This window comes from Mauremys reevesii, linkage group 12 (assembly GCF_016161935.1).
Source record: "Mauremys reevesii isolate NIE-2019 linkage group 12, ASM1616193v1, whole genome shotgun sequence".
Taxonomy (NCBI): Eukaryota; Metazoa; Chordata; order Testudines; family Geoemydidae; genus Mauremys; species Mauremys reevesii.
The window spans coordinates 38,105,719-38,128,343 of NC_052634.1; the positions used below are offsets into that span (position 1 = coordinate 38,105,719).

At 50.8% G+C, this 22,625-nt stretch overlaps 1 pseudogene; it reads right to left on the reverse strand.

The window, feature by feature from the left end:
* The window catches only part of LOC120375649, a 276,817-nt pseudogene that overhangs the window by 175,360 nt on the left and 78,832 nt on the right, over nt 1-22,625 (reverse strand).

Consider the following 22,625-nt stretch of genomic DNA (forward strand, 5'->3'; position numbering starts at 1 on the left):
ATATCTTCTGCCTGTAAAGTGCTTGGGGAGAAGATTTTCAGAGTGGCGACCTGCCCGCAGGGATTGCTGGGGCTGCGTAGGGGAAAGTCCTGGGGGGGGGGGGGGAGCAGCTGCTCTGGGAATGTAAACCTGAAATTCCCCTACTGCCCGAGGCCTCAGTGGTGACCCCTGCAGAGCAGGAGGCCTCCCCACCCAGGGACACTCCCCCTGACGGCCTCCTCTTTCTCCCCCTCTTTAGGGTGCTGGGAGCGCTGGGGGCAGGTAAGTCCTGGGCTCCATTTCGCTCCCCCTCATGGGTCGTTAGGTTTGATAACTGCGCTGAATAGGAAGCTGCCCCCTGCCCTGGGGGCGTGTGATTCTGTCTCCACTAGTGGCTGACTCAGGTAGGAGACGAGCCGGTTACTGTCTGATCGCTAAGGAGGTCCCAGCAGGGCTGCTAGACCCAGGGCCGATGGGACGGACCAGGCCTGTCTCCTGGACTGATGTGGCCACGTCACGTATTCCGAGGGTGCAGAATCTCAGCTCTCACATTTGTTAAAGTGAGTTGCTGGCCCTCAGCACCTCCCCAGTGTAAACGGAGACAGCGTTGCCTTGCTGGGGCTGCCAGCAGCCTGAAGCCGTAGCTCTGAGAGCGTGAACTCTCCTGTCCCCTGTTAATGTCATCGGGGCGTCAACTGAAATGGCAGCACTTTGATGTCAACATTGAACATTCCCTGGCTGATCACTCAAGCAGGTGGAATGGGGAGGGGGCAGGAGTGAAGCCTTTGTGGGGTGGGAATAGGGGGTTGCTGTAGGGAGGGAAAAACAGAGGAGAGACACAACAACAAGGAAGCAAGAGAAAAATGGAGAAAGGAGGGTGGGAAAGGCAGGGAAACACAGGGAAGAACCAGCAGGGCCCTACAGGGTGTCCAGGAAGGGGCTGTTTTCCTCCTCAGTGACACTGAGTGTGACAGACAAAGACTTGGCAAAATACTAAGAACTAAAATTTTATTTCTGATGCGAAGGGCAGATTCTCCCCTTGTTCCTCGTACGTGGGTGTCCCATGGGGAGCAGTGGGTGTTCTGCTGTGAATGGAGCAGGGCACAGAGTCCTAACCTGATGCCCTGGGCCACTGGCCGTAATGGACAGGGCAATGTGGCCCTCTCTGCGAATGAGCTGGACACCCCAGGGTTACTGCTTCAGCTGAAGGGTTCGGGGGATTTGGTGTTTAAGGGGCCAGGCTCATTCCCTGCTGGAGCCCTGGGCTCTGTCTGTGGCCACTGTCAGCATGTAGGACCTGCCCACTCTCTGGTCTGTGCCTCCTCCCTTTCCACATAATCCCAGTGCTGGTGCCCCTTGTTCCTGCAGTAACCCAGCCTAGGGGGTGGCTCTGCCCCCCCCAGAACCAGAGCGTCCCTGAGAAAGCCCCTGAACAATGTCTCCGTTCCCTGCTCTAGTGTCTCCCCACTTCCCGTCTCTCTGGGGAGCACAGGGCTGAGGTGACTCACCATGACAACGACCATCTCAGGCTGCAAAGCTCAGATCCAGGTTTCCTGGAGTTTGGGGGTTGCTGGGCTCAAGGTCTGGGGCTCAGGCCTATTTCTCACCCCTCCTTTCCCCAGCAGGGAGGATGGGACGTTTCGGAAGCCAGAGTCGTCATTTGTGGAGCTGGAGAAGAGACTCAGTGATTTCTCTCTGAAAAGTGCCATGCTGCAGGAGGTGCTGCTGGGATTCAAAGGTGAATTGGAGTCTGGGGGTGGCGTCTCCTCTGGTTAGAGCGACCCTCGCCCTGGGGAGGAGTCGGGGACTCTAGTGATGTCACTGATCCTCGGCTCCATCTCACAGCCCAGCTCAGCGAGTCGCCCTTCCCCATGGAGCAGCCCTGTGGGACTGGCTCTGTCTGCAGCGGCTGCGTTATCGGCCTCTGATCTCTGTCACCATCTCGTAGTTAACAGCAGTTCCATTAATAAGCAATGGGGATTTCTCCATAAATGCGAGGGACTGAATCCTCACCTCTCCCATCTTCTCCTTCCCCTAGAGACGCTGCGACGGGAGCTGGGGAGCGACACAGGTACGTGTCTGTCTCTGACTGGCCAAGGGCAGATTTCAGACCAATAACGATGTTAACGACAGGGGATCGCAGCCTCCAGCACCTGGAAGCTATGAACATAAGAACATAAGAAAGGCCGTACCGGGTCAGACCAAAGGTCCATCTAGCCCAGTATCTGTCTACCGACAGTGGCCAATGCCAGGTGCCCCTGAGGGACTCAACCTAACAGGCAATGATCAAGTGATCTCTCTCCTGCCATCCATCTCCATCCTCTGACGAACAGAGGCTAGGGACCCCATTCTTACCCATCCTGGCTAATAGCCATTGATGGACTTAGCCACCATGAATTTATCCAGTCCCCTTTTAAACATTGTTATAGTCCTAGCCTTCACAACCTCCTCAGGTGAGGAGTTCCACAAGTTGACTGTGCGCTGCATGAAGAAGAACTTCCTTTTTATTTGGTTTAAACCTGCTGCCTATTAATTTCATTTGGTGACCCCTAGTTCTTGTATTATGGGAACAAGTAAATAACTTTTTCTTATCCACTTTCTCAACATCACTCATGATTTTATATACCTCTATCATGTCCCCCCTTAGTCTTCTCTTTTCCAAGCTGAAGAGTCCTAGCCTCTTTAATCTTTCCTCTTATGGGACCCTCTCTAACCCCCTAATCATTTTAGTTGCCCTTTTCTGAACCTTTTCTACTGCTAGAATATCTTTTTTGAGGTGAGGAGACCACATCTGTACACAGTATTCGAGATGTGGGCGTACCATGGATTTATATAAGGGCAATAATATATTCTCAGTCTTATTCTCTATCCCCCTTTTAATGATTCCTAACATCCTGTTTGCTTTTTTGACCGCCTCTGCACACTGCGTGGACATCTTTAGAGAACTATCCACGATGACGCCAAGATCTTTTTCCTGACTCGTTGTAGCTAAATTAGCCCCCATCATGTTGTATGTATAGTTGGGGTTATTTTTTCCAATGTGCATTACTTTACATTTATCCACATTAAATTTCATTTGCCATTTTGTTGCCCAATCACTTAGTTTTGTGAGATCTTTTTAAAGTTCTGCACAATCTGCTTTGGTCTTAACTATCTTGAATAGTTTAGTATCATCTGCAAACTTTGCCACCTCACTGTTTACCCCTTTCTCCAGATCATTTATGAATAAATTGAATAGGATTGGTCCTAGGACTGACCCTTGGGGAGCACCACTAGTTACCCCTCTCCATTCTGTGTAACAATGTGAAGCGATGTTACTTTATTCTTGCACCACTATATTTTCAACTGACTTGTCTCTTAAATATTTTAGCTCATCAATGTCACGTAAGCATTTAAAGTGTTTTACAGGTGTTTTAGTACTCATTTTTTTTGCCTTTGCTTTCTTTAATTATTGCATTTTTAACTAACTACATTAATTTTAAGAATTTTATTTTGCAGTTTTAATTGCAGTAATATTAATAGTGTTTTTAATTAAGTTTACATAGTCTGATTTTAAAGCTTTTTTTTAAAGACCACTAAGGTCTTTGACAACTTTTCCTGTGTTTGAGTGGCTGCTTGATACTTTTTAAAAAAAAATACAAAGGCTGAGTTTTTTTTTAAACATATTTATTTGAAAGTTTGTTAGTATAGTTAGTTTTTTAAACAAATACAGACTTTTTTGTTGTGACTCTAAATTGGTAATGTAGTCACATTTTTAATTTATAATTCTTTATTTACCTCTTGTGACACAGGTTGTAGCTGATTTTTACACTTTAAATAAATAAAACAGCTATTAGCATCTAATTTGGTTAAAACAGCAATTCTCTCTCTCTCTCTCTCTCTATTTTGCATAACCTGCACTACTTTAAGAATGCAACGTTTGTTTGGTTCTTTTAATTAACTTTTTGCTCTAAACTTTTTTTTATGCTTACATTATGCCTTAAATTAATTTTATTCATTTAAGATAGAATCTTAATTTTTTTTTTCTCCCCATACATTCCTAGCCATCCCGATGATTAATTTCTGGGAAACATCCTCAGCAGAATTATTTGAAGGTGTTGCATTGGAGAGTAAAGGCACAGAGGCAGTGGCTTGTGGGAAAGAGGGTAAGTTTCATTACTAATCCTGCTCTTAAAAAGAGGGGTCTTTTTAGAAAACTAGTTTAACGTACAAGCACTGAGAGACTTTAAGAAAGTCACTAATCACAGGAGCAATGGGTCTCTTTGGAACATATTTTAACTGACAAGCCCTTAGAGCCTTTCTGAGAAACAGGATAGAACTATGGTCAAAATGAAGTGCAAATTAATGAACGTGCATCATGAGGAGAAAGAGGAAGGAACACAAATTAAGACAATGAAAACAAAGCCTCTCAGAAAGGAAATATATCAGTGTAGTAGCAGTGTTGCCATGTCAGGGATGAGGTGGGAGATGATTCCCCCCCCCCCAATCTCTTTTTTTAAAAGTCCCAAAAGGAATAAAAGTAGGTGGCATCGTTATTTTTTTATTATTTTGTTTACTAATTAAATCCATGTCCCTAAGGCCAAATTTGGCCTAGGTAACTTTGTTGCCACGTTTTCTTGTTCACCGAGCACAGAGCTTAGTACTGGCCCTGAATGACATCATTAGCCCCCTTTTGTTTGGACTAATTGAATTTTCTGTCGTTGGTCGTCTTACACCTGTGCATGGCATTCATGGCTGAAAAGAATTTAACCTACTTTTCATCAACTTGTTGCTATAGGGTATTGAAAGATCTTATGAACTTTTTTCTTCTTTTTACAGTGAAGTAAGGCAGAGAGTTCAAAACGTGGGTGTTACTGGAATTAATAGTTCCCAGGGTTGGTCCATATATGCCATTGCACTGGGCTCGTTCACGCTTTGTCCGGGTACCATGTAGCACTCTCTTCCCATGCGTAGTCAATGCCGATACAAACGAATGATCTCGGCTGGTGTTTCTCAGCTGGTGGTTTGCGACCCCCGGGGGCTCAGGAAGGGCAGTCAGGAGGCTGAGAGATGTTGAGTGTTTCATTATGATCTAAAGCAAAGAAAATCTCACTCCTGCACTCCCCTGTTCATTGTGGTCAGTGTTCTCTGCCAGCCTCTTGAAATATACAAGTTATATATAGACTCAGCACTGGATACATGTTGTATTCTTACTTTTATAGTAAATGTTCAGGGGTCAGAAAAAAATTGACTGCCAATAAGAGGTACTTGCTTACTTATTTCAGCTGTGAAATGAGAGTTTGCAGCTGTGTACAGTAACCCTTTCATTGCCTGTATCCCAGCCAGCGAGACTGAAACCCCTGCGGTGGTTAGTAGAAATGGGGACGAAGCAGAAAGTTTTGATTCAAACTGGCATTGAGTGCTGTCAGCGATCGCAGGAGAGCAAAGGAACCCAGGGATCATTGGTCACTAAGTCTCCCAGGCAGAGGGGGGAGGGGGGGAAGAGAAGACAGAAAATGAAGGAGAAATAAGTGGGGGGGTGGGAAGGTCACAAGCTCCCAAACCTGCGCACATACAATCAAAGTCTAAGGCCAGAAGGGACCACTGGATCATCTGGTCTGACCTCCTGTCTAGCACTGGCTGCCAACACCCCCCAGCACCCGCCCACTAAACCCAACTGCTGGAGTGAGACCAAAGTCTTGCAGCCCACAGGAGACTAGACTGTTCTATGCCCCAGGCAGAGAATGGGAGGGACCGAGGTGCCCCAGTGCCCCAGACCCCTGCAGTGGCAGGGAAATGGTTAAGTGAGATATTTCTGGGTGATCCTAGTGAGTGCCCCACACCCCATGCTGCAGAGGAAGATGAAAAACCCCCAGGTCACCTACAACTTGACCCAGGGGGAAAATTTCTTCCACATCCCACCTATAATGGTCAGTTAGACTCTGAGCATCGGAGCACAAAGAGAGAGAGAGAGAGATCCACCCTGCCCAATATCCTGTCTTCTTCTCTGGCCGTTCCTGAAGCTTCAGAGGAAAGAGAGAAAAAAAACCCTCTAAAAATACATAGAGGGGGGGAAAATCCCTTCCTGACCCCTAGCAGTTTTGGCTGAAACCCTGAAGCATGAGGGTGAGGAACATAATACATAAAATGGAAGTGAGCCCCACTTCACGGTCCACTATTTGTCTCTATTGACCAAGCTTTCCAGCTATCACCAGCAAACTTCATTTAATTTACTGCACCTACACTGGGCAGACTTTGTCCTGTCCCTGCCTCCGCCTGGTCCCCACCATTGGGGGAGTTGCCCTCAGGGTTTTAAAACTAGCACAGTGGGTTTAGCACGGGTGGGAAGGGCCGGGTCTGGGCTGTGATAAAGTGATGGAATATTTTCCCAGCATGCAAGTCAGAAACATCTTGTGCAGGGAAAGGGCCGGGGAAGATCATGATGTGACAGGAACTAAAGGTTCTTCTGAAATCTTCCCTGTCACCCTTCTCACCCTGACAGGTGGCAGAGTAACGCCCACCTGTGGCTCCAGATTGTCCCAGCCTCCTACGGGACAGGGAAGGGAACTGGCTGTAGTGGAGCCAGTCCAGGTAGGGATTATTGCGCGGTTGCTAGTGGGTTCCTGCTGGAGGGAGAGGGGCAGGAAATACTGAGGGCCTGGGATCTTTGGGGGAGCTCAGTCTGGAGGTGGGATGGGGGCAGGAAACACCCAGGGTGGAGAAAGGGAGGGGGACAAGGCGTCTGACAAACTTGCTGGGAATTGTTTAACCCAAGTCCTGGATTCCGGGAACAGATCCATTGGGTTTGGGGGCGGAAATTACCCTATTTGTGGAATGGGGGTGTGTTGGGGGTGGGGGAACCTTGGCCAGCGCTGGGGAAATGTATCAGATTCCCAGTGCAAGAACATGAACCTACTGGCCAGAGGCTGCTAGGAGATTCGAAGGAGGGGGTGGGAGGTTACCCACCAGTGGGGCCTAGAGTAGATAACCCCTCCCCTTCCTTCCAGCTGCTGGCAATGGGATTCCTACTGGGGAGCCGACCCTGGAGCCCGCTGGGGGCCCAATCCCCCGTATCAGCCTCTGGCTTGTAGGTTTGTGATGGAGGAGAAGACCCTTCCCCCTCTGTCTGCTGGGGGGTGGGGGTGAGGGGATCTCTATCTCCCCTCCTGTTTTGCCTCCTGGCTGCTCTGAGCAGGATGGGGGTGGGACTCTGCTGACTGTCTCTCTCTCAGAGCATCCATTTGATTGGCTCCTCTCCCCCATGAATATTGGGGCTGTGAGTGGGGCAGCAGGTACTGAGTGTTGGACTCTTGCTCTTTCAGGGGCCAGTGACCTTCGAGGAGGTGGCTGTGTATTTCTCCAGGGAAGAGTGGGCTCTGCTGGACCCCCGTCAAAGAGCCCTCTGCAGAGACGTCATGCAGGAGAACTATGAGAATGTGACCTCGCTGGGTAAGGATTCCCGTCCCCTCAGTTCTTAGAAGGGGAAATGAAGAGTTAAGGTTCATGCCACCCCCACAATGCCACCTCTGCTCTGCGCTGTCTCAGCAACAGCCCATTGAGTGCATTGAAATGGGGCAGACTAGGTCCCTCAGGGTTCACATGCACCTCCCTTCATATCACAGTCACAGCTCTGCCCAGCTGCTCCAACTCCTCCCTCCACCATCCAGTTACAGCTACAGCTGACCCAGTGCACACAGCTGGAGGCATGTGGAGAAATGCTGGTATTCCCATCTGTGAACACAACACAGACAGTGGCACGTTCCTAGTCCTTCATAGCTATTGTAGAATCATAGATTTTATGGCCAGAAAGGGCTATTAGGTCATCTAGTCTGACCTCCCGTATAAGCAGGTCATAGAATTTCATCCAGTTACTGCTGTACTGAGCTGAATACCTTGTGTTGGGCTAAATCCTCCCCCAGAAAGGCATCCACTGCGACTTGACGACTTCAAGAAATGGAGAAACCTCCACTTCCTTTGTTAGTTTCTTAACCTTTGCACCAGACTTACTGAGCCATTCCCAGTGGCTAGTACCAGCTGCAGGGCCAGGGGCAGAGTTAAGGTTGCATTTAAGGGGTGGTGTGTATATTAACTCTTCCTCTTCTGGTTTTCAGAGGTTTAGGTTTAGCCACCACCCACCTAGTGGAAAGGCATGAAGCAGAACTGGGCAACCTGTACTCAGTATTGATGTAAGTTATGGGCATTTGATGTCCTTATTTTTTTAATAGACTTTTTCAGCACTCTGTGTCTGCATGAGAGATTTTCCCAGCATAATTATATCAATTAAGGGTGTGTTATTTTGCATCCCTAACAAACAGAACTATGCTGACAAAATTTTGCAGCTCAGAAGAGGCCAGAGTGGATTTTAAAACACTTTAAAATATTGCTCTCAGCCCTGAAATTTTGGAATCAGGGGGAAACATCTAAGAAACTCCTTCAGAATGCAGGGGGAACTCCTTCAGAATGCAAGCAAAACGCACAATACACCTAGTCTGAAAGTTAACAGTGGTACGGCTCCGACTCAGATGAATGGGTGTAGCTCAGAGGCAGTGGCCACAGCATGTCCTCTTGACCCAACCAGCCAATGACTGTGAGAGCAGTGTGAGGTTCCTATTCAGGAGTTCTTGGGGGGTAGGGGGAAGGAGAGCAGGGAGCAGTGGGAGTGGAGAAGATGATGGGGGAGCTAGTGGTTGTGGGGTGCCACAAGGTAGGGAAGGCTGAGTGTAGTGGGAGGAAAGGGATAGGTATGTGGAAGACTAGAGGGAATCAGGGAGGGATGGGTACCATGGAAGGAAGAGGAGGTGAGGAATCAGAGACAGAGTCTCCTGGGAACAGGGAGTGTGGTGTTTTGGGGGAGTGGGAGCCTGGGAATGGAGAAAAGGGGTGGAGGTCCCAGCAGTGGTGCTGTTGGGGCTGCGGGGATTGGGTAGGAGATCTGGGATACTTGGAAGTGGAAAAGACTGAGGATAGTGGGAAGGGGATGGGGAGTGGTTGCTCCAAGGAGCAGGAAGGATCTGGTGGCAGTGGGAAGGGAAGGTTTCAGGGAGGCAGATATTTGGGGCCCTCCACTGCGAATGCTTTTGCCATAGTCTCTAATGACCTCTCCCTAAGCAAAGCTTAGAACCAGTGCTCCATCCTTATTCTTCTTGACCCGTCAGCCGCCTTTAATACCACTGACCATGGTCGTCGTCTTGACATCTTGTCTGCTTCCTGGCTCTCCTCCTACCTCTGTAACCACTTCTTCAGCGTGTCCTTAGGAAGCTCCTCCTCACCCCCACTCCACTCTTCTGTGGGGGTTCTACAGGGCTCAGTCCTTGGTCACTTCCTCTGCACTTTATCTCTGGGAAATCTCACCCCAGACACACATTCAGCTACTGTCCGTATGCTGATGAGTCACAGATCTACCGCTCTACTCCAGACCTGTCTCCTTCTGTCCAAACTGAAATCCTGGCCTCCCTCTGATAACTCCTCGTGGATGGCAGCCGTCAACTCAAGCTCAACAGCTGAAATGTTGATAACAGAGCTCTTAATCCCCAAAGCCAGCCCCCCACCTCCTTTCTTGCTGTTCAGCCCAGAATTAGCTGATGAAATCTCAGAGCCTCTGGCAATATTTGCAAACTCAGGTGACAGAAGAGGTCCCAGAAGACTGGAGAAGGGTTAACATAGTGCCCATCTTTACAAAGGGGAAAAAGGAGGAGCTGGAGCCTAGTCAGCCTGACCTCAATACCAGGGAAGCTACTAGAGCAATGTATAAAACATTGAGTTTCCGAATACCCGGAGGATGAAGGGGTAATCGGTAGCAGGCAGCATGGATTTACTAAGAATATAGCATGACAAACCAGCCCGATATCCTTCTTTGATAGGGTAACTGGTTTGGTGGCTAAAATAGACCTGGACTTCAAAAAGGCTTTTGACACAGTCCCATGAGTAAGCTGGAGAAATGCAGGCTCAACAGAACTCCCATTAAGTGGATATATAATTGGTTACACAACCGCAAGCAAAGAATAACTATTATTGGAATGATGTCAGATTGGAGGGATTTCTCAAATGAGGTTTCACAGGGATCTGTTTTGGGTCTAGTGTTATTTAACATCTTCATTAATGACCTGGATGTAGGAATAGAGAGCATACTGATCAAATTTGCAGATGACACAAAGCTGGGGGGATTGTCAACACTTTGGAGGATAGAGCAAGAATTCAGAGAGATCTTGATAAATTGGCAAACTGGGCTATAGACAACAATGAAATTCAACAAAGACAAATGTAAGGTGCTACACTTCAGGAAGAAAAACCCAATGCACAAATACAGAATGGGGGATAACTGGCATGGCAGCAGCACTGCTGAGAAGGATCTGGGAGTTGTGGTGGATCACAACCTCAACATGAAGTCAACAGTGTGATGATAATGCAAAAAGAAGATGCATTAAGAGAAGCATAGCATGTAAGTCACAGATGGTGACAGTACTCATCTACTCAGCACTGGTTAGGCCTCAGGCCAGGGGAGTCCTGGGTCCAGTTTTGGTCACCAGTGACTAGACAGGATGTAGAGAAACTGGAAAGAATCCAGAGGCAAGTGACAAAGATGCTCAAAGGGGTGGAACACAAGCCAGTGAGCAAAGGCTGATGGAACTGGGTGTGTTTAGTTTGGAAATGAGTTAATGGGGGGGGGGATATGACAGTGGTTTTCAAATACTCGAAAGGCCGTGTGAGCGTGTGTGGCCGTCCCTCCTGGTCTGTCCCAGGGCAGAGCTGCAAGGTCTCCAAGCCCAGGCCCTCAGGCAGGGTGGGGCAGCAAACAATGAGGGGCTTTGCCCAGGGCGAGCACCAAACAGTCTAGGGCTCAGGCAGGGGCAAGCACCAGTCTAGCGTCCTAGCTCGGCGGGCGGTCGACCAACACAGGCCTCCTGGCCGAAGGTGGGTGGCAGGAGGTAGGGGGACCCCGGCCCACCTGACTCCACCGGGACCCAGTCCTGGGCCCTAGCAGTGGCAGTGTAATCTGCCACTGGATCAGCGGGGATCCACCCACAACATCCTTACTTAGTGTCAGGCCAACACGCAGCCAGACGATGGTCTAGTTTCCCTGGGCTACTTCCTACAATCCCCAGGGTTTGGTACCTCTGGCCTCCGTTTCCCCAGGGATTGGTGGTCTGTGGCAGCCCATCAGCTCGTTGGCACCGCGACTGGCTGGTGACCCTGGGAGCTTTGGCCAGTCCTCTGGCGGCCGCCCCAGCAGGTCCTCGGTGTCCCGCTCCGGCAGCGGGTGATAAGTGTCTGTCTCCTGCGGCAGCTCCAGCCCAACTGAGCTGCAGGGCCCCCTCCTTTTGTACTTCTGCTTCCTGTCCCGCCCCTCAGCTTCCGGAGGGGTGGAGGTGGCTTTCCTGGCTCTGTAGCCCAACGGGCGGGTTGTGGTCCCTGCTGGTCTTCCCCGCTACAGGCTGCCATACAGAGGATGGAGAACAGTTCTCTCTTGTCACAGAAGGCAGGACAAGAGGCAGTGGGTTCAAACTACAGCACAGCAAATTTAGATTAAATCTCAGGAAAAACTTCCTAACTGGAAGAACCGTAGGACAATGGAACAGATGCCTGGAGAGGTGGTGGAAGGTTATTTACTGGAGGTTTTCAAAAGGAGGCTGGTTTAGTCACAGCAAATCCTGCACCTTGGCAGGGGTTTAGACTACATGACCTTTGTGGTCCCTTTTAACTCTGTGGTTCTAAGGGGAACCAGGGTTGGCCTTTGGAAAAAGCTAAAGCGAGCATGTCGCCCATTAAGGGTATGTCTGCACTGCGTCTGGAAGCTGCCTCGTTCCCCAGGAGTCCATGCTGACTCACTACAAATACCGGTGCAGGCGCTGTCGGTTGCGGCTGTAGCTTGGGTTCTAAAGCCAGGGGTTGAGGGGGGTGGGTGGGCTGGATGGTCTGAACTCCAAGCAGAGCCCTAACATCAAAGCAATGTCTCCACAGCCATTTTTAATGCACTAGCGCAAGACTCAGCCTGGAAGGCAGCTGACTTCCTGATGCACCTTAGACATACCCTAAAGAGGGCGGTCCAAGGGAGACTGTATGAAGGTTGGGTCACCTAACTCCCTCTAAATCCATGACCCAGCCCCCTCCCTTGGCATCCTGTCACCCAGCCTTAGTGGGTCACAACTGAAGATGCCAAATTCAGGACGAACTGCTGAGAAATAGGGCAAACACAACCCCAAACTGGTGGTTATTCTTTTATAAGTTTCAGAGTAGCAGCTGTGTTAGTCTGTATCTGCAAAAACAACAAGAGTACTTATGGCACCTAAGAGACTAACACATTTATTTGAGCATAGCATGCATCTGATAAAGTGGGCTGTAGCCCATGAAAGTTTATGCTCAGATAAATGTGTTAGTCTCTAAAGTGCCACAAGTACTCCTGTTCTTTTATAAGATAGAGCAAACCGGCCACAAAAGTAAACTCCTGTTTGACCACACTGGCTAACAAGAAAACATAAAGACAGTTTTCTCAGGCATTCCAGTTCTTATAACATCACCAAAACCACTGGATTCAGAGCTGAGTGGTTCTTTACAAGCAGTGTCATTAAATAATAGTTTCTTCTGATCCCAAAGGGGTAGCCACTCCCAGGTGAATATTAGCATATGCATTCAGTCACACACCACACACACACTGTCCCGCCAGTTGATGTTATAGTTACCAGTCCAGAGTCCAGATCAACCTAGTGGCCAGCTAGGTTGATCATGGGTAGGAGGAGCCGGGTTCCGTTGGTAATGACACGATGCTCTGCGGAAGTCTTGGCAGGATGAACCCAAAGTTTCATGGCAAGGCACCTTGTTTATATAGTGATTTTCCTTCATTGGGACCAATCAGTTCTTCTTTGAGTGATTGCTCCTATGCATTCCAGTTAGGTGTGCGCGCTGCGCGTGCACGGCTCTCCGGAACATTTTTACCCTAGCAACTCTGGCGGGCCGGCTGGGCGCCCCCTGGAGTGGCGCCGCTATGGTACCTGTTATATACCCCGGCCGGCCCGTCCGCTCCTCAGTTCCTTCTTACCGCCCGTGACGGCCAGTTGGAACAGTGGAGCGCTTTCTCACCTCCACAGCCCTAGCGTTTCTCTGTATCTTTAGTGTATATAGTTGGTTAACTTAGTTTAGTAGTTAGATTAGTTGAATAAGTTAGTTGTTATAGTTGTTATAGTTGTGATAGTAATAGTATAGTAGGGAATTAGAGGGGTTAGCCCCTCTTCCACAACCGGTGCGGGCTCATGCCCAAGGCACCGGGCTTTAAGCCCTGTGCGGTTTGCCAGCGGCCTATGCCCATCGGCGACCCGCACGATTCCTGCCTGCGCTGCCTCGGGGAATCGCACAGGACAGATAAGTGCCCAATTTGCACGGCATTCAAGCCGCGCACAAGAAAGGAGCGAGACTCTCACCTTAAACAGCTCCTTACGGAGGTGGCTCTTCAGCCCCCCTCTCCGTCCCCAGCACCGCCGAAACCATCCTCGGCACGCAGCGCACCAGCGGCACTGAGCCGTCCCGGTACCGAGGCTCCTAAAGGGATGCAGACGGCACCGAAGTCCCGGCACCGTTCCCTCTCCCCCCAGAGGAAGCGGAAGACGGCGCACCCGGCTCCTAAACCTGCAGCTTCGGGACAGCTTACCCAGCCACCTCCGGCACCGGCTGTGGTAGTGCACAAGCCGTGCACGGTTCCGCTGACTCTGGCACCTCAAGAGCCGTCGAGTCCGGTACCTCCCTGTTCCCCGGCGCTGACCGCGGTAGAGCTGCATCTCCCGTCCACGCCTGAAACATTTGTGACGGCGAGAGAGCTTATTCAGCTCGTAGAGGCACCGAGCCTCCGGCCCCCGGCACCGCCGGTGCGGGCTGTTCAATCGTTGGGCAAGCCGACAATGATGCGGCCCCAGACCCCTGACAGAAGAGAGGGGCGGCGCTCCAAGCCTCAGACCCGGTCCCGATCCAGGCAACGGTCACCATCACGTCGGTCCCGATCCCGGCACCGATCCCAGTCTCGGTACCGCACCCCGTCCCGGCACTGGTCGCAGTCCCGGTACCGCTCAGTCTCGCGGTACCGGTCGCACTCCCGGCACCGCTCACGGTCCCGGTCACCGGACCGACGGTACCGTCGGAGATCCAGTTCCCGGTACCAATCTCGACGTCGCGACTCCCAAAGCCGCTCTTGCCATCGACGATTGAGGTCACGCTCTGGCTCCCGGTACCGAAGTGGTCGACGTTCCAGATCGCCATCCTGGCACCGTGACGGCCGGCACCGCTCCTCGGCACTGTCCGGGGACAAGCTGCCTCCTTCCGCGGTGCACTCCATCAGCGCCTCTGCCCCCCCGTGGCCTTCGCGTCAGCCATCGGTCACCTCCCAGGCAGGCAGCGAGACAGATCTCCGGGCTCCCACCCAGAGCCAACACCTTGGACACCAGCAGTGGGGTTTTTGGGTCCCCTGGGCCTGCCATGAGTCCCAAGGGCTCCCCTTGTCCCGGCACCCAGTGGGTGCTGAACGCAGGGTACCAGAGGCCAGGGTGAGCCGCCCTCCCCCAACACCACTGGGGGAGACCCTACCATCGTCGGATCCCGCAGTGCTTCCGTCATCCTCCCAAGCCCCTGAGCAGCCTCCGGCAGAGGTGGTGGTACAGACTCTGTCTTCATCTTCCTCTCCGGATGAGGTGGTGGCGGGCGCCGCTGCGGTGGACCCTCCCCCGATTGACCTGCGGGCCCACCAGGACCTTCTCCGCAGGGTGGCAAAGGCCATTGAACTTCCGGTGGCGGAGGTCCCGGAAGATGAAGACCTGGTGACCAACATCATCGGCGCGGAGGCCCCGACGCGGGTGGCCCTGCCTTTTATCAAAACAATTCAGAAAAATGCCACGACCATGTGGCAGTCGCTGGCGTCCGTCCCCCCTACTGCAAGGGGCGTCGAACGTAAATACTCAGTCCCCCCCACGGGATACGAGTATCTGTACACTCACCCCGCTCCGGAATCACTGGTCGTACAGTCTGTTAACGACCGTGAGCGGCATGGACAGCCAGCCCCAGCACCGAAGTCGAAGGACGCCAGGCGCATGGACTTGTTGGGCCGCAAGGTGTATTCGGCGGGGGGTCTCCAGCTGCGCATTGCAAACCAGCTGGCCCTCTTAGCCCGGTACGCCTTTGACATTTTCGTGTCCCTCACGAAATACTCGGAACTGATCCCGACGGCTTCCCGCCAAGAGTTTTCGGCTCTGGTTGAAGAGGGCAGAAAAGCCTCCCGCTCTTCCATCCAGGCGGCTCTGGATTCGGCGGACTCAGGAGACAGAACCTTGGCCTCTGGAGTAACTATGCGGCGCATCTCCTGGCTACAGTCCTCCACCTTGCCGCCGGAGGTGCAGTATACCCTACAAGACCTGCCCTTTGAGACTCACGGCCTGTTCTCAGAGAAAACGGACTCGAGGATACAGACCCTGAAGGACGGTCGTGTAGCTATCCGCACTCTGGGTATGCACACCCCAGCTACCCAGAGGCGCTCCTTCCGCCAACAGCAGCCCTTCCGGCCTTTTACCCAGGCCAGGTCAAGGCCCTATAATAGTCAGCGCAACGGCCTCAACCGCCATAGACCTTCAGGCAGCAGGCGCAACCAGGCCCAGGCGTCGTCCAAGGCCCCACAAGGGCCCAAACAACAGTTTTGATGGGACGCCCGAGGACGGCTCATCAGTCTATTCCCAGGATCCAACCCCTTTGTTTTGCAACCGCCTTTCCCGCTTCCTCCCGGCGTGGTCCCAAATAACATCGAACAGCTGGGTACTCCATACTATCCAGTATGGTTACCACCTTCAGTTTATTTCGCCCCCTCCTTCCCACCCACCTTCCCCGTCCCTCTTCAGGGACCCCTCTCACAAGCAATGCCTCTTGCAAGAGGTCGAGACTCTGTTGAGGTTGGGTGCCATAGAGGAGGTGCCGCAAAACAGGCGGGGCAGGGGATTCTATTCCCATTATTTCCTCATCCCCAAGGCGAAAGGAGGCCTCAGACCCATACTCGACCTCCGGGAGCTCAACAAGTACATGATCAAGCTCAAATTTCGCATGGTAACCTTGGGGACCATCATTCCCTCCCTGGATCCGGGAGACTGGTTTGCCGCCCTCGACATGAAGGACACATACTTCCATATCGCTATTTACCCTCCCCATCGACGCTACCTGCGTTTTGTGGTCAACGGTGCGCACTACCAGTTTGCGGTGCTACCCTTCGGCCTATCCACCGCGCTGAGGGTCTTCACCAAATGCATGGCAGTAGTTGCTGCAGACCTCCGCCGTTGTCGAGTTCACGTCTACCCTTATCTTGACGACTGGCTGGTTTGCGGGCCATCCCACCAATTGGTAACAGACCAAATTGCCGAGATACTCTCCCTGTTTCGGGCACTGGGCCTTCTCGTCAATGCCGAGAAGTCCTCACTGACTCCATCGCAGAGAGTGGAGTTTATTGGAGCGGTCCTCGACTCCACGGTGGCCAGGGCCTGTCTCCCTCGCGCTCGACACCAGACGATGGTCTCCATCATCTGAGACCTGCACGCTTTTCCCACTACGACGGTTCGGTCCTGCCTACGCCTCCTGGGCCACATGGCGTCGTGCACGTTTGTCACCGCCTACGCGAGACTGCACCTTCGCCCATTTCAATCTTGGCTGGCGTCGGTGTACCGCCCACACCGCGACTCCATAGACAGAGTAGTCACGGTCACGAAGCCTGCCCTCGCTTCGCTCAGTTGGTGGCTGAACCCAGAGGTCGTATGTGCAGGAGTCCCGTTCCGCCCTCCTCGTCCGTCCGTGACACTGACAACAGATGCCTTGGCTTTGGGATGGGGGGCACACCTGGGCGACCTTCACACTCAGGGCCTCTGGTCGCCCCAGGAGCTCTCCCTCCACATCAACGTCAGGGAGCTGTGGGCAATTCGTTTGGCGTGCCACGCCTTCCACGCCCGTCTGCAAGGCCAATGCGTAGCGGTGTTCACGGACAACACGACAGCGATGTTTTATGTGAACAAACAAGGCGGATCCCGCTCCTCCCGGCTCTGCAAGGAAGCGATGCTCCTGTGGGACTTCTGCGTGACCCACTCAATTCACCTGGAAGCATCCTTTCTTCCGGGAGTGCAGAATACGCTGGCCGACCATCTCAGCAGGTCGTTCCTCTCCCACGAGTGGTCCCTCCGTCCAGATGTCATGCACACAATCTTCCGGAGGTGGGGGTTTCCCCAGATAGACCTATTCGCCTCCAGGGAGAACAGGAAGTGCCACCTGTTTTGCTCGTACCAGTGTCGCTCGCCAGGCTCCCTGTTGGACGCCTTCCTTTACCCCTGGACGGATTGCCTCCTCTACGCCTTCCCTCCGTTCCCGCTAGTGCACCGAGTGCTACTGAAGCTTCGGAGGGACAGAGCCCACGTCATACTCGTAGCTCCGGCCTGGCCGAGGCAGCACTGGTACACCCTGCTGCTCGAGCTCTCCGTTCGGGATCCCATCCCCCTTCCGTTATGGCCGGACCTCATCACCCAGGACCTCGGCAGACTCCGCCATCCGAACCTGCAGTCCCTCCATCTTACAGCTTGGTACCTGAGTGGTTGACCCACGCAGAGAGAGACTGTTTGGCGGCAGTACAGCAAGTCCTGCTAGAGAGCAGAAAGCCTTCCACTCGCTCCACCTACCTTGCGAAATGCAAGCGATTCGCACTCTGGTGTGATCAACGAGGACTCAATCCATTCGTAGTCCCTGTCCCTACCATCCTGGACTACCTCTGGTACCTTAAGGAGCAAGGTCTTGCGATCTCCTCCTTGAGAGTACACCTGGCAGCAGTGTCCGCTTTTCGTCCATCTATGGGAGGTCGGTCCATCTTCTCCAACCAGATGGTTTCCCGCTTTAAAGGCCTGGACCACTTGTATCCGCCGGTGCGGCGTCCTGCCCCGACCTGGGATTTGAACCTCGTTCTGGCCAAGCTTATGGGACCGCCCTTTGAGCCTCTAGCCACATGCTCTCTGCTCTACCTCTCCTGGAAGACGGCCTCCCTCGTCGCAATTACATCAGCGAGACGAGTCTCTGAGCTCCGTGCTCTAACGGTTGGGCCACCATACACCGTCTTCCACGGAGACAAGGTGCAGCTTCGACCACACCCGGCCTTCCTCCCCAAGGTGGTGTCGACCTTCCACCTCAACCAGGAGATCTTCCTCCTGGTCTTCTTCCCGAAGCCGCACGCCTCCCCTCGGGAGCAACAGCTTCACACCCTGGATGTCCGCAGGGCCCTTGCCTTTTACATCGAGAGGACGAAGCCCTTCCGGCGTTTGACCCAGCTGTTTGTGGCAGTTGCCGACCGCATGAAGGGTGAGCCGGTCTCCTCCCAGCGGATTTCCTCCTGGGTAACGGCTTGTATTCGGACATGCTACGAGCTTGCTCGCGTGCCACCATGCCGCCTCACTGCCCACTCAACGAGAGCGTACGCCTCGTCGGCCGCCTTCCTGGCCCATGTTCCCATCCAGGACATCTGTAGAGCGGCCACCTGGTCTTCTGTCCACACCTTTGCCTCCCACTACGCGTTGGTGCAGCAATCCAGAGACGATGCAGCCTTCGGCTCCGCAGTCTTACACTCTGCCACGTCTCACTCCGACCCCACCGCCTAGGTAAGGCTTGGGAATCACCAACATGGAATGCATAGGAGCAATCACTCGAAGAAGAAAAGACGGTTACTCACCGTAGTAACTGTTGTTCTTCGAGATGTGTTGCTCCTATCCAGTCCAGACACTCCCTCCTTCCCCACTGTCGGAGTAGCCGGCAAGAAGGAACTGAGGAGCGGACGGGCCGGCCGGGGTATATAACAGGCGCCATAGCGGCGCCACTCCAGGGGCCCAGCCGCCCGCCGGAGTTGCTAGGTAAAAATGTTTCGAGAGCTGCACGCGCGGGCGCGCACACCTAACTGGAATGGATAGGAGCAACACATCTCGAAGAACAACAGTTACTACGGTGAGTAACCGTCTTTTTTGCACCGTCATGCTGTAAATCAATTGTTGTTTGACGAGTGCTTGTTTTCTTAATTTGTCCTTTTCATCCTTTATCTTGTTCTTTCATCTAGTTCCTCAGGGAGTTCTCCCAGGCTGGTTTAGATCCCAGCTATCTTGTCCCCACTGATAGGTGCCTGTCTCATCTTTAGAGTCATCAGTCTTCCCTCCTCTGACATTTCACTAGGGGTGTGTTGCAGCCTCCTGGTGCCCTTGCATCTGTCGCCGGTTCCTCCCTCATACATCTGGTTCAGTGATGGCCTTCACACTTACCTCTTAACACACACATTCCTCATTCACACACAAAACAGAATTAATTTACACACAACATTTTGAACAGGAACATCAAATCGCAATGCAAAAGAAACCAACCATGGCATTCTTTTACTTATTTTAAAATGCTAAACCTGCAACAAATTGGTGACCCTCAAAGGTCTGTTACTGCCTTGAAATCAGTCCTGACACAGATTCTGGCTGATGTATCTCTACCCATTGGCCCATTAGGCCATTCCTTTCTGTTGTTCAAAAAGGGTGGCTGGCAGGATGTGCTCAGATCATACACCAATACACTTAATGCAGGCTACATAATTACTCTTTATCCTTCATTCCAAATTATATAAAATACAAACATAAAATCCCACCACTACATTTGGGGGAAGAGTTTGCGGGAGTTCAGTTCCTGACTTTTATTTGACCTCTCTCCGGTACTTGTATTGGTTTGGCCTTCCCCTTTCCATCCCTGTCTGAGGTTTTTGTCTCTATCACAGCAGGTGACGCAATGGTATGTGAGAAAGAGGAGCAGAATTCTCAGCAGGAAAATGTTGAGAAAGTGGCTAAACACAGAGAATTATCGCAAAGATCGAAAAGGAATGTGTCCTGGAGTCATAAGCAGGAAAAATCCTGTGACATTCAGCACAGACCAGAAAGAGAGCAGGGAAACCAGCCAGGGGAGAAAGTGGGTAAATGTATTTCCTGTCAGGAAACTCAGAAGGACCTCAAGGAAACCACAACACAGCAGGAAATCCTGAGCGGAAAGAGAAAAAAGCACGTATGTGATTACTCCATCCTTATAAAGCATCAGAGAATCCACACAGGGAAGAGGCCCTATGAATGCAGTGAGTGCGGGAAAATCTTCAATTGCAGTTCGCACCTTATTAGGCATCAGAGAATCCACACAGGGGAGAGGCCCTATGAATGCAGTGAGTGTGGGAAAAGCTTCACTAGCAGCTCAAACCTTTTTACCCATTGGATAATCCACACAGGAGAGAGGCCTTATCAATGCAGTGAGTGTGGGAAAACCTTCAATCACAGCTCAAACCTTTTTACCCATCAGAGAATCCACACAGGACAGAGGCCCTATCAATGCAGTGAGTGTGGGGAAACCTTCTTTTGGTTCTCAACTCATGTTAGCCATCAGAGAATCTGCCAGGGAGCTCAACACTATAAAAACCTCTAGGGCTATCAATACTTTCTTTTTCTTTAATAATTTTCCTGATTCCCACACAGTAACTTTTGAAGCTGTTTGAACTGTTTGCAGCACCATTATCCCTCAGTTTGACCAGATGAGTGGCCCATTTTTGCCTTTTTACAGTTTGCCCTGTTTTGAGGAAAACCAATTTGTCCTTTCTATCAACTCCATTGTCTCATGAGTAATTTGAGTGAGCCCTTCCCATAAGAAACAAGGGAGCATCACATTTATAGCATTCCTCCTATTGCAAAGTTATTGTTAGAGTCACCAGTGATTCAGATTGTATCATTGCCAGTTGTTCTCCCATTGCTCTGGGTTGTGCTGAAGAGCAGTTCTATTGGGAACTTTTCAAATTATATCTAAATGAAGAGGAGCAGGGGCAGGAAAAAAACAGTCATTTCAGCCTCTGTGACACCGGAAGGATATGGGGCGACTCAGAGATTCCCTCCTTCCCCATCACTGCAGAACTGTTACCTTTTGTCTGAGCCATGTAGAGTTTATCTTCACATTCTATCCATCCACTTTTCAAAGTGTCATGTGATGAAGCATTCTCCGTTGTCTGTGCTTGGAGATGATGGTTTGACTTTAATCCTATATCAGAGTTGCTATGAGTGCAGATGTAAGTGTCAAAGACCTGGGAGGGGAATTCAAATGGATCCCAAACACAGTGTGATCATTGGGAGTTTAAATCCCAGGTTCCATCTATTGGTAAAGCCACTTCTTACAAGGTAGCTGGTTTGTCCCCCATTATGGCAATGCTAGGATACTAAAAATGTTGTAAATAACATAACTGACTATTGAGACAGTGCTGAGTGAAGCAGGTTTGAATGGATCAGAGAAGAATGTGATGGGAGAATCTCTTGTCCTGATTCTGAATAATCAGATGTAACCTGCTCTGGAATTTCACTTAACACTTTCATTATCATGTATTCTGTCTCTCTGTGGTATGGGTTTTTATCTTTCCTGAAGGCTGTTTGGTCACCCAGTTGGATATTCGTTCAGTTTGATAGGATGTAGCTCAGATTTATTGGAGAATTTAAGACAAATGACCATTTTCTAAAGTCCTCATTTGTGATTTCAGCTTTGCTTTTCCCCCATCCCTCCCTGATGACATGGAGACAATTCAAGTGCAGTTCTGTCAACAGGAGAGAACTGTCCAATTTACTGGACATGCTAACAAAGACACAGCAGTGATTCTCCACTCAGAAATGGTTAACAACAGCAGAACCCCAACTATCTGAAGGAAGTTCATATGATCACATTGTAGTTCAGTTGTTGAAGTCAATATTGTCTCAGATGATCTGGGGATAGAACTCCACATTAGGTGATTTTGAACTAGGCAAAATGCCCATGTATTTGGTTCCCAAATGATATGTACCCCAGGCCCAACAAAAGATCTCTCCTGGCTAATCCTGTGTCAAGAAGGGAATGCTGCTCTTCTTGACGCAGATGTTGAGGAAATAGAAGTGGGCTTTTTGTTGAATTTATCCTTTGTAGGTGTTGAAAATGTGTACAAAATCAATGTTGGAAATCTAATAGCTGCAGAAAAATAGCTATTTTTGAATACAATCTCCAGCTCTGGTAACAAACAAAGATTATGATCCAGCCCTGTATCCAGTCCCTTGCCTGGAACTGTGCCACCAAATTAAAGAAAAGCTGAGCATGTTTCGGGAAGCCAGTGCTTACTAACACTGTTGAGATTTGGAGTGGTTTTGTAAAGGATTCTACTTCAGAGAAGTGTAAATTTACCCTAACCAAGGCCAAGGATTTGGAAAGAAGTGGAGTGGAGAGAGCACACACTCCGTTCTTGGTTTCCACCCCAGTAAAGGAAGCTATGATGACCAACGGCCCAAGGAAAATTGTTTGTACAACTCCACTTACTAGTTCAGTGTCACTGGTTACAGTTCCAGAGTTCAGCCAAGGTTAGATTGAGAACAGTAACTAGGAGTCTGGACTCAAAAATCCAGAGGGCAGCTTAAAAATCATGAGATGTTTAAAAATGCTCCCTTTGGGGGTAATGTTATTACTTTCTTGGTTTTTCTGAGACTCTTGGACCATGTTTTCTGGCTGAACTTGAAGGCTAAAAATGGACTTTTTAAAATAAACAAATGAAAAGGGAGATTTTTGTATCCTCATTAGGCTCCTAGATTGGGGCCTCATTGGGTTGGGCACTGCAGATACCCCAT